This window comes from Macrobrachium rosenbergii, chromosome 12, assembly GCF_040412425.1.
Source record: "Macrobrachium rosenbergii isolate ZJJX-2024 chromosome 12, ASM4041242v1, whole genome shotgun sequence".
Classification (NCBI taxonomy): Eukaryota; Metazoa; Arthropoda; class Malacostraca; order Decapoda; family Palaemonidae; genus Macrobrachium; species Macrobrachium rosenbergii.
In genome coordinates, this window is record NC_089752.1 from 30482372 (window position 1) to 30493883 (window position 11512).

Consider the following 11512-nt stretch of genomic DNA (forward strand, 5'->3'; position numbering starts at 1 on the left):
TGCTTCGACAAGAGAGTCAGTCGACAAACAGGGCACGTAGTTATGCTGGTACCCTCATACACTATATACATTCATATTTATTATTAGGCTGTATTATTGTTAGCTTCTAAATGACAATGTCAAGACCGTGCTCTGTACTTTTATCAGATTAAAGACAAGAAACCTCATAGCTTTTCTTTGCAAGGTACTTCAGCTGTGTTTTGGTTCTCTAGTCGTTTACCACCTGCACCAAATAATTTTACCCAGCTTCTCTCTCTCTCTCTCTCTCTCTGTATATATATATATATATATATATATATATATATATATATATATATATATATATATATATATATATATATATACACACATGTATATATATTGTATATATATATATATGTACATGTATATATATTATATATATACAGTATATATATATATATATATATATATATATATATATATATATATATATATATATATATATATATATAAATAATTTTGTATTGTGCGTATTGTTCTTGTATTACCCATAACAAGAAATTGATAAGTAAGATTCCATGACTAGAACTGAATTTTTGTTGTATTGTTTGTAATTAAAGTGTCAGAAATTTAACTGGCTGATTCTTTACATTTCCGTTTTGCTTAAAATCCTTAAAAGCAGAGTAACGAATATTCACACAATTTATTGTAGATTTCTTGAACGTTATTTCTATTATTCTTGCTAATCACATTACATATTCCGAGCTATTATAAGTTTTTTAATATAAATCTCGACACTTTATCAGTTACCAGGGATAACAACTTCCTCTGTAATTAAAACCTCGATCAGTTTGTTCTCAAAGCCTGTCTGATTGGCAGCTGCCTGAACGGATGGTATGTAGCTATAGCAAGATCGAGGAACATTGGTGAAATGTGTTTTCGAGATGAAATAGTTTACCCACGGTGTCGATCAATTATTGCCCTTTTCAAGCCAAGGAAACGTTACAGAGAGTTTGAAGGTTTTGAGTTTCCCTGTAGGTGACAGTTTACATTTAGATGGAAAATCCTTTACCCTCCTTTTCGTGCTTCTACATAGGTCGATTTGATACCTGAAGAAGAAGGAGAGGATACAGAAATAGGTGAAAGAGGGAACGAAACGAAGCGAGCGGAAAATAAAAGAAAGGCATTGCAAACATGACGGTTGCTGATGCCTTGACCAGCACTTCACAAGGCTCCTTCATTGCCATATTGGTTTCTGTTTACCATTTTCTCATGAACGAGCTTTATTTCCTGTTCTAGGAAAAACGAAGTTCCAGTAAAGGATGAATTAAGTATTAGATCTGTTTTTATTTTCTTAAAAGCGTCCTGACATAATTTTTTTGGATACTTTTATTTGAATCTTATCCAGTGTTACATCATATTTCACAAACAAAATATTTCAGTTATGACTCAAGAAAAATATCTTTGATACTTAATAGTGTCATGTCTGTTTGTAAACTTTCAATCTCCTTCCGTTACTCTCTCTCTCTCTCTCTCTCTCTCTCTCTCTCTCTCTCTCTCTCTCTCTCTCTCTCTCTCTCTTCCCCACAGAAAATAATAGCACGTAAAAGAAAGAGGTATTACCAAAGCAATAAAAAACTCCGGTTGGTTCTGTTATAACGATAAACAACCTCCAAGTTCGTCATTTTCTCTTACAAAACATCACGAGGATCATTCCTTCTTCTCTCTTATTTCTATTCTCTCTTATTCCTTCTTCTTCCGGAAGCGAGTAAACCGAGGTAGTGTGCGAAACGGGACTCTATAGAACCTCAAGAGAGGCAAACAATTGTCATTTCCTGAGGGAACTCATCATGTTTTCAACCGCTGTGACGCTTACGGTTTGGGGAGGGAGCATCTTATGAGCCATCGGAGGGAATTTCTTGCGTCTTGCAACACGCATTCCATCATGTGTTTCAATTATTTTACTTTCTGTTCGGTCCTCATATATTCACACACTAGTATATATCTAATATATATTTATATATGTGTGTATTTGTGTGCATTATTTATATTTATATACATATATATATTATATATGTATGTATGTGCGTATTTGTGTACATTATGTATATGTATAAAAAGTATACCTTAGTTTAACCAGACCACTGAGCTGATTAACAGCTCTCCTAGGGCTGGTCCGAAGGATTAGATTTATTTTACGTGGCTAAGAACCAATTGGTTACCTAGCAACGGGACCTACAGCTTATTGTGGAATCCGAACCACATTATAACGAGAAATTAATTTGTATCACCAGAAATAAATTCCTCTAATTCTTCATTGGCCAGTCGGAGAATTGAACGTGGGACCAGCAGAGTGGTAGCTGAGAACGATACCCAATATATACATATATATATTATATATATATATATATATATGTGTGTGAACATTAAATTAAATCGTTTACCTTATCAGGGAATGGCTTCCAAGAAAAGTAAGGAAAATGATCACTGCCAGATTCACACTTAAACCCCCTGTCCAAAAGGCTTCTAAAACACTAGCATCTTCATACACCTGCCCACCTAGAAAGAGAAGAAAAGAAAAAGAAACAACATTCATGAACAGAATAATGAATTTCTTTTATGATATTCTATTCCATTTATAACATAGCTCTGGAATAATATTTTAAAGGAAAAGTGTTCATCATTAAAGCTTATTATGATTTTGAGTGATATGTGAAATATCTACTTGAGAAACGTCGGTCAATGTTTCAGCTTAATGTGAGCGCCAAGCAACTGGCCTGCTCTTAATATAAAAATGATTCACCATAACAAAATGGTGTACTCGTATGAAATTCAATTGCCGAACACCAATATCATTTTTTCTAAATTACTTCACTTGAATGACAGTCAGAGAGACAATTAACCAGAACAAAACAAGAACTCGCTCTAAGGAATCTTAGTCGCCGTCACAGCTGGTTAGCATCTCAAACGAAAGCATTTGAAATCCATTTGTTCAATCGGTGGATGTCCAGACACCTGATCTCCCTTTCATTCATTCCATGTGGGTTTTATTCATTCGCGTACCTTTCATCTTTAACAATTCAGAGACATTGTATATAAGCTGCGAGGAAGGATGTAAATTGTACCCTGTGTCACTGTCCTTTACAGTCTCTTCAGAAGGAATTTTTGGTCTTGAGAACTTGCACTCTTTTTGTATTCCAACTGTGAACGTGGTGGGCTCAGATAACAAACCCAAGCACTCCAATTTCTATTATAGTGTAAACCATACTGAGTGTTCCAAATGATTCTTTTTTCCCTGATCCTTGTCTTACAATGTGAGAGATTATGCCAAAGGCCGGTAGAAGTAAAATATTTACTTCTGGGTGTCCGAAGAATCAGAATAAGTGTTGATAGAGAATTGGGTCACCTCCTCCGGCTGGGTCGAAGAAAGATGTGTTTAGGTTTCGATCTGTTAGAAGCATAGTAATGGCCCCGGCTAGAACTGGTAGGGATAGGAGAAGTAGAATGGCTGTCAAGAAGACAGCCCACACGAATAGGGGTAGTCGGTCTATAGTTATTCCCGGAGCTCGTATATTGATTACTGTGGTAATAAAGTTAACGGCCCCCAGAACTGAAGAGACTCCGGCTAAGTGAAGGGAGAAAATGCCTAAGTCTACTGAGGCTCCGGCGTGGGCTGTCCTTGCGGCTAGGGGTGGGTAGACAGTTCATCCTGTGCCTACGCCTCTTTCTACTATTCCTCTAGAGAGGAGTAGTGTTAGAGGCGGGGGTGGGTGAGTTAGGAGTCAAAATCTTGTATTATTTATTCGTGGGAATGCTATATCTGGTGCTCCTAGTAACCAAAACTGCCGATTATGATTGGTATAACCATGAAGAAAATTATTACGAATGCATGGGCAGTCACAGTGACGTTGTAGATCTGATCATTTCTGATTAGTCTGCCCGGCTGTCCTAATTCGGCCCGAATTAGGAGTCGTAGTGATGTGCCTACTATACCTGCTCATGCTCCGAAGATAAAATATAAAGTTGTAATGTCTTTACGGTTTGTTGAGAAAAGCCACCGTTGCGTGGGTAGGTGGCCGATTAAAGGTAATAGATTGTAAATCTATGCATGGGATTGTTCTCCCTATCCAGACTATGCAGTTTAAATTAGGACGTCAGGCTGCCATCTTGAAAATGTGATTATACCTTAGCTTATAAGGTTTAAGAGATTGATACTCTTGTTGGGAACTTTGAAGGCTACTAGTTTGATTAACTTAGAACCTTAGAATTGAAGTATAAGAACTAGGGGGAATAGAATTGGTGTTAAGTTAATTAAACTAAAGACTGCTATTCCTTGAATATCGCCATTTTTGGTGATTTTAGGGTGGGAAATATAATTCTGATTCGGGTGTAGAAGGATAGTATAGTTGAAGCTCTTATTGTTAGAGATCTGACTCCTAGAATAGAGGCTTGTCTGGTTAGCTCTTTGGTAACTCTTTGTTTGGGCAAAAATCCTAAAAATGGGGGTAGGCCACCTAGAGAGAATAACCTTAGGAAGACTAATTTTGTTTGTTTGTGAGTAGGAGAGAGATATGACTTGTTTGATGTGATAGAGTTGATTTTGGTCTATTATGATAGCTAAGGAGGTAGAAATGATCCTGTAAATTAAAAGCTAGTTTGCTCAAATGGTAGTATTTAGGGAGATGGCAGCTAGTATTCATTCTATGTGCCTGATGGATGAATAGGCTATAATTTTCCGAAGGAGCGTTTGGTTTAGCCTTCCGATCCCGCCGAGCACAGCGGATATAACAGAGGCCCTTGTAACGATTGTTAGGGTTCTTGGGGATAGGGTATAAGTGACTATTGCTATTGGAGCTATTTTTTTGGCGGTTATTAAAATAATGCACTGTGGTCATGAAATGCCTTGTATAATTGGGGATAGTCAGAAGTGGAGGGGGGCAGCGCCCATTTCAAGTAAGAGAGCACAGAGGATAATTATTTTGGAGGCGGTAGTTATAATTAGGAGGGTGGAAGCTCTTGCTAACAGAACTGATCCTATCGCTTGAACTAAAAAGTATTTTAAGGCGGCTTCTGAGGGGAAAGTATTTTGTTTCGAGAAGATTAGGGGGGTTAAGGAGAGGAGGTTTAGGTCTAGTCCAATTCATCTGGTGAATCAGGAGGGTGAGGAAATAGTAATTACAGCTCCTGTGATGAGTGTTGAGGAGAATAAAAGTGTCGAAGGATGAATTAGTAGAATTGAAAAGAGAAAAAGTTTTCATAGACGGGGTATGAGCCCGTAAGCTTGGTGATTTAGCTTATCTTTTCCTCGCGGTGGTTATGTTTCAGTGTAAAGGCACGTAAAGTTTTGATCATTAAGGGGATGGTGTGATTCCATTAAATATAGTTTTTTCTTGTGTAGGGGTGAGTGGGTATTAATAGCAGAAAGCCAGGCTTTCATTATTCGCCCTATCAAGACGACCTTTTTGTCAAGCATGCTATTACTATAAAAATTAATGTTTTTAAAATAAATTAATAGTAATAATAAAAATAAAGCAAATAATCTAGAAATTATTTGTGTGGGCTTGAGGCGTTCAAATTTTTTGTTCTGAGCGGAGAAAGTGCATTACAATTAGAGGACGCCTGGAAGATGGTCTGTCAAAATAATATTTTTGAAAAAATTGAACAATGACGGTAATTGGGTTGGGGGAAGAAAATAGATGGTTTTAGATTAAGCATATAAATCATAGTTAACATTATTCATTTAATCAATTATAATTTTTTTGAATACATTTAAATTAATTTTAAAAACCTGATTGAATTATATTTTATTCCTTTTATTATAGGATTATTCCTCTTTTTTCCTAGACAAAGAGAGGAATAATCCTGATTAAAAGGGATACAATCCTTATTTAATTTATAGAGTATACATTTAAATTATTTGAATGTATTTAAATTAAATATATTTACATCTTTAGTTATATATAATTATCTAATTAATTTGAACTAAATACTCATTTAAAAGCTCCTAACTAAACTTAGTTTACAAATTATAAAACTAAGCTTTTAGTTATAAACATTTAATTATATAAACGTGATAATAGATTTATTAAATTATATATTAACAGACATATAAGTGTAACTTATATGTCTGTTATTGTATAATTACATGTCTAAAATATGGTAGTTACTTAATTAATGCTTAATTTGTTATTAAAGTTATCAAGTTGACTATATATACATATATTTCTAATTTAAATAATGTAACATACAGTTAAAATGATCAATTATTAACAAATCCTTACTTTAAGTGAGTGGGGGATCTTTTTTGGGTAGAATGTTTCCTGTGGTATTGGTGATTGTTTGTACATAAATTTTATATTAAGTATGTTTATATATCATTCTAAGGTTAATAATTGTTTAGAGTTATTTTTATATTTTCTTTATTTTAAATTTATTTGGCTTGAAAATGTGATCCTTGCTTGTTCCTCTGTTTAAGGGATAATTTACATGTAAGTAGATGCGAGATAATTAAAGTTAATAGATTTGTTTAGTTAGATTTCAGTATGTGTATTTGGTTTTGGAGTAGTTCTTCGATCCAGTAATTCCAGAAGTTTCAGGTTAAATTTGTGCCAGCATCCGCGGCTAGACTGGGAGTAAATATGGAGGGTATAAGGTTATTGGTTACAGGATATGTATTTGTGAGTTTTTTCTTGTAGTGAGTTAAGAGGTGAAATTTATAGTTCAGTAATAAAGTTGAAGTTCGTGGATCTTCTTGGAGGCCATTGAAGTTTAGATTTAAACCAGGATTAGATACCCTGTTATACTAAACTTAAAGCATGTTACTTGATTAGTATCAGTTATGATCTTGAAATTTAAAGGATTTGGCGGTATCCAAGTCTAGTTAGAGGAGCCTGCCATTTAAACGATATGCCACGAATTATCTTACTTTGTCTTGTTGAACAGTATGTATACCGCCATTATTATGTGGTGTATTAATATAGTCATTAAAATTCATTTATACTTAATATATTATATATATACTGTATATGTATAATATATATGAAATATATATGTATATATACATATATATATATATATATATATATATATATATATATATATATATATATATATATATATATATATATATACAGTACATATATATACACACACACACACACACACACACATATAATATATATATATATATATACACACACATATACATATATGTGTGTGTGGACATTAAATTAAATCGTTTACCTTATCAGGGGATGGCTTCCAAGAAAAATAAGGAAAATGATCACTGCCAAATTCACACTTAAACCCCCTGTCCAAAAGGCTTCTAAAACACTAGCCTCTTCATACACCTGCCCACCTAGAAAGAGAAGAAAAAAAACAAATCATTCATGAACAGAATAATTAATTTCTTTTATGATATTCTATTCCATTTATAACATAGATCTGGAATATTATTTTAAAGGAAAAGTGTTCATCACTAAAGATTATTAAAGCTTATGATTTTGAGTGATACGTGAAATATATACTTAAGAAACGTCAGTCAGTGTTTCAGCTTAATGTGAACGCCAACCAACTGGCCTGCTCTTAAGATAAAAATGATTCACCATAGCAAAATCGTGTACTCGTATGAAATTCAATTGCCGATCACCAATATCACATTTTTTCTAAATTACTTCACTTGATTGACAGTACATTTACTTTTCAGAGACACAATTAACCAGAATAAAACAAGAACTCGCTCTAAGGAATCTTAGTCGCCGTCACAGCTGGTTAGCATCTCAAACGAAAGCATTTGAAATCCATTTGTTCAATCGGTGGACGTCCAGACACCTGATCTCCCTTTCATTCACTCCATGTGGGTTTTATTCATTCGCGTGCCTTCATCTTTAACAATTCAGAGACATTGTAAGCTGCGAGGAAGGATGTAAATTGTACCCTGTGTCGCTGTACTTTAGAGTCTCTTCAGAAAGAATTTTTGGTATTGAGAACTTGCACTCTTTTTGTATTCATGCAACGATTATTTCCATTTGTCATTCCAAAGTTTCTCAGTTTCACTACCTAGTCTGGGATTCAATCTCATTCCAGTTTTTTTAGGAAACCTGTATGTGCGTGGTTTCCCAAACCCCCAAAACCATTTGAATTTGAAAGTCAACAAGCCTGATCTCATCACCTTGCCATTGACTTCCAGTATGCGGGATGCTCTGTAATCATTCGTATTTTGAGTTACATAACAACCCGCCTCGTTTTGGAATGCTTATAGCCATCCCCAAGGAAGGAGAGTCCGTTGACTTTCTCCTCATACTGACCGAGGTTGATATTGAAAGATATTTTCTTCTTCATTTAACCTTCATGATTTCTCCCAGTTCAGGTTTCTTTGCCGTTTCTATTTTTAATTTTCCAGAGGTCACATGCTGGTGCACTGTCCTAAATTTAATCGCCTTAGGGCAAAGTACTTACTAACTGGGAGGACTATTTTAGAAATTTTAAATGGTGACGTTGAGGTTGATAACCTTATGGGTTATCTGAAAGAATCTGGTTGTTTTAATGAGATATGATTTCAGTATATTTAATAAAAGATTTAAGTCTTATTTATTCTTATACTCAGTATATATTTTGAATATAAAAGTTTAATATATCCTTATTTTTTGTTGGTTCTATCTTATATCATTTTTAATTTTTTACGTTCACATTTTAACACTGAATTTTACTAGTATGTCATCATTCACCTATTCATTATCAATCATATCATTAATTTATATATTTCACCTTCATTACGGCGCTGAATAATCTTGATGGGTCCCGGCGCATGGTCTTCAAGACCTAAATTTCATAATCAGTCAATCAATTCATGGAATTATGAATTTTTTCTCTTGTTTTACAGTAAGGTTCTTCTCGTCTCCTATTCTGTCGTCGCTGATCTTTACCAGATATTTTATAGCATTCCAGTCTTCGTCACATTTCCCGAAGCTTCTGCTATTCTACTCTGTTAGAGTAAAAGATGGTCTCACTTCTCTGAATTTCCTTCATTCATATATTCTGATATCGGAAATATTGCTCTTTCTTGGCTTTCCATTTTGATTCTCTCTCTCTCTCTCTTCTCTCTCTCTCTCTCTCTCTCTCTCTCTCTCTCTCTCTCTCTCTCTCTCTAGATGCTGCAGTACGGCTGTTCTTCGTTAAATTTCTAAATTACATTTACCGCATCATCCGGAAAATTATGCAACGTTGTTTGTTGAACATAACGAGTTAAAATGCCTATTGATGTTAGTGGAGTAGTATCTCTCTCTCTCTCTCTCTCCTCTCTCTCTCTCTCTCTCTCTCTCTCTCTCTCTCTCTCTCTCTCTCTCTCTCTCTCTCTCTCTCTCTCTCTCTCTCAAAAGTTTTTATGTGCTAATGTGCTTATAAATTCGCATATAACAGTCATTTGAAAAATAGATAGTTAACGCAACATGACGTTAGAGAAGATTAATTTTTTATTAAACTCACCAAAATTGAAAGTGTCAGGGGTGAGTTGTGAACGCTGTTACGAGGTGAAGTGTTATGTCCAAGAGCCTGAATATAATATTATTATTACATGGCATCTGCCAATAAAAGTTCCGTAGAATTGACTGCCACATGTTAAAGTGCAATGCGAGGAAAAGAGAAGAATAGTGAGGTGCATATAAGTAACTGAATATGAATCAAGCAATATATTCGTGAATATAAATACAAGACGAATGAATGGCAGTTGGAAAGTAGGTCGTAAGGAACAGGACTACGGTTCAGGATGTTTTCTAAAATCATTGAGGATTAGTCAAGTGGCTGATATATTGCCTGGCTGTGATCATCGTCAATAAAAGTCATCACAGCACAACTTCATTGATAACAAAAATCTTAATCACGGAGCGTCATCGAATCATTTCGGAGAAATATATCGCAGGAAAATTAATAATGTTTCTCGCTAATCCGATTTCCCAGCTTTATAACTCTATTTCGTACGTCTGCCAGACATTCTTCCTTTGTTGTGTCCTCGTTAAATATATTCTTCCTTCTGCCCAGAGGCTCTTAGCTCCTTTCTTCTAGGTTCATTTCTGTTGATATATTTATTTTTTCTTCGTTCCTTTTTTTTTATTTCGTCTAAGAAAATCCGGTTGCCTGTCCGAAGGGTCTTCACATAAAAGAACCTATTATAATATCAAAACGCAGAAAATGACATAAAAACCAGATTTGTACCTATATGATTAAGTTCAAGAATGCATTTATAACAGAAAATAATGTAATGTATTAAAACGTGAATTAATCCTTTCTTGTTCTTGAATCGTATTCTTGCCTGAAAACGGAACCAAGGCAGAAGTCTTATGGAAAATAATAATACTTCCATTTCAATATGAATGACTGAATGGCTCCACCGAACACAACTGCTCATCACTTTCGAGCAATTTGGTGGCGTCTGCAGGCTCGAATGGTTGTTGCTCTCCCCATTGCAAAATAAACGAACATCACACTGAGGCCATTGGTGCTTGCAGCCAGACATGCTCTGCGAGGCCAGTAGTTGCTAAGAAGTCAATTCAGGGGAAATCAAAGGGTATTCTCAAAATAGTCTTTTACCTCCCTTCCCACCCAGCCTCAACCCACCCCTCCCCCCAAAAAAAGAGAGAGAGGATGTTCAACCCATTTCAGCTTTCATTCACTCCATCTGGCTTTTAGATTGACTGGAATATAAAAAGCATTTTCGAATGCCAGCGAGGAAATTGACTTTTGTCATTCAAATATGCTGTCATCCATTAAAATGTGATGGATGAATAATTTTGATCGGTGAGTGCTTGCTTCACCTCTCTCTCTCTCTCTCTCTCTCTCTCTCTCTCTCTCTCTCTCTCTCTCTCTCTCTCTCTCTCAGAGACTTTTGGAAAATGAGGTAAATCAAAGGAATTAATGTTTAAGATTTCCCCCTCAAAAGACTCGTTCTACTTTCAATATTCTGGGAACAGAAATTTTAGTTGGCTTTGGTGAAAAGATCCTTGATTCCTTGAGTACTTTTGTGTTGGTTCACCCGTGTAAGAGTAAACTGAAGCCTATTGATATATAGATATATAACCTATTTCTTAAAACGTAGACATGTAGACAGACGCGTGAAAAAATAGAGACTGTCGTGTAACAGAAGGCGTAAATGAGTCCGGTATTTCATAAATCAATCAGCCTGTGTTTTTCTTATAATATCGTTAATTTCATAGTGATGTTCACCACTGATAATTGCACATAGTTTCCGTCACAACTTTGCCAATCGATTTCATTTCTATTCAGTGGTATTTTTGAGAAACTGAGAACCAAAAATCATTTTTTTTCCATCGAGGTTCATTCAGGATTGTCACAGATAATTCACGAGTAATAGAGATTTTTGTTCTCTGTTTCCGTATTCTTTTAATAACCCCTTTAGTTGTACGCACACCTCTCACTACAGCAGCACACACACACACACACTATATATATATATATATATATATATATATATATATATATATATATATATATATATATATATATATATATATATGTGTGTGTGTGTGTGTGTGTGTGT

At 34.9% G+C, this 11512-nt stretch overlaps 1 protein-coding gene and 1 pseudogene across 1 annotated transcript in view; one reads left to right on the forward strand and one right to left on the reverse strand.

Annotated features, from left to right (window-relative positions):
* LOC136844493 (zinc finger HIT domain-containing protein 1-like) overlaps positions 1-11512 on the forward strand; it is a 320239-nt gene that overhangs the window by 10369 nt on the left and 298358 nt on the right. The window lies entirely within an intron of this gene.
* The window catches only part of LOC136843983 (cytochrome c oxidase subunit 1-like), a 12704-nt pseudogene continuing 4527 nt past the window's right edge, over positions 3336-11512 (reverse strand).